This window comes from Chiloscyllium punctatum, unplaced genomic scaffold, assembly GCF_047496795.1.
Source record: "Chiloscyllium punctatum isolate Juve2018m unplaced genomic scaffold, sChiPun1.3 scaffold_345, whole genome shotgun sequence".
Lineage (NCBI taxonomy): Eukaryota > Metazoa > Chordata > Chondrichthyes > Orectolobiformes > Hemiscylliidae > Chiloscyllium > Chiloscyllium punctatum.
In genome coordinates, this window is record NW_027310079.1 from 221,547 (window position 1) to 222,703 (window position 1,157).

A 1,157-nucleotide genomic window follows, 5' to 3' on the forward strand; every position below is an offset into this window, starting at 1 on the left:
GTCGGCAGAACCGCCGGAACAAACCCGGCTGAGCTACCCGGCTTACAAGTCTCAAAGTCGGTATGAGCAGACACGTCCACCCCCATTCCCTTTTGGACCACTTCCCACCGTTGGAAATGCACGAAAATCGGCCTGTACACGGGGGAGGCACCGGCCTCGAAGACGAGACCGTCGGCAGAACCGCCGGATCAAACCCGGCCGAGCTACCCGGGTTAGAAGCCTCAGAGTCGGGTTGAGCAGTCACGTCCACCCCCATTCCCTTTTGGACCACTTCCCACGGTTCGAAATGCACGAAAATCGGCCTGTACACGGGGGAGGGAGCCGCCTCGAAGACGAGACCGTCGGCAGAACCGCCGGTTCAAACCCGGCTGAGCTACCAGGCTCGGAAGCGCCAAAGTCGGGTTGAGCAGTCACATTCACTCCCATCCCCTTTTGGGCAACTTCCCACCGTTGCAAATGCATGAAAATCGGCCTGTACACGGGGGAGGGAGCCGCCTCGAAGACGAGACCGTCGGCAGAACCGCCGGATCAAACCCGGCTGAGCTACCAGGCTCGGAAGCGCCAAAGTCGGTATGAGCAGTCACATTCACTCCCATCCCCTTTTGGGCCACTTCCCACGGTTCGAAATGCACGAAAATCGGACTGAACACGGGGGAGGCTCCCCCCTCCAAAACGAGACCATCGGCAGAATCGACGGGTCAAACCCGGCCGAGCTACCCGGGTTAGAAGCCTCAAAGTCGGGTTGAGCAGTCACGTCCACCCCCATCCCCTTTTGGACCACTTCCCACGGTTCGAAATGCACGAAAATCGGCCTGTACACGGGGGAGGCACCCGCCTCGAAGACGAGACCGTCGGCAGACCCGCCGGATCAAACCCGGCCGAGCTACACGGCTTACAAGTCTCAATGTCGGTATGAGCAGTCACGTCCACCCCTATTCCCTTTTGGACCACTTCCCACGGTACGAAATGCATGAAAATCGGCCTGTACACGGGGGAGGCACCCGCCTCGAAGACGAGACCGTCGGCAGAACCGCCGGGTCAAACCCGGCTGAGCTACCCGGCTCGGAAGCGCCAAAGTCGGGTTGAGCAGTCACATTCACTCCCATCGACTTTTGGGCAACTTCCCACGGTTCGAAATGCACAAAATTCGGCCTGAA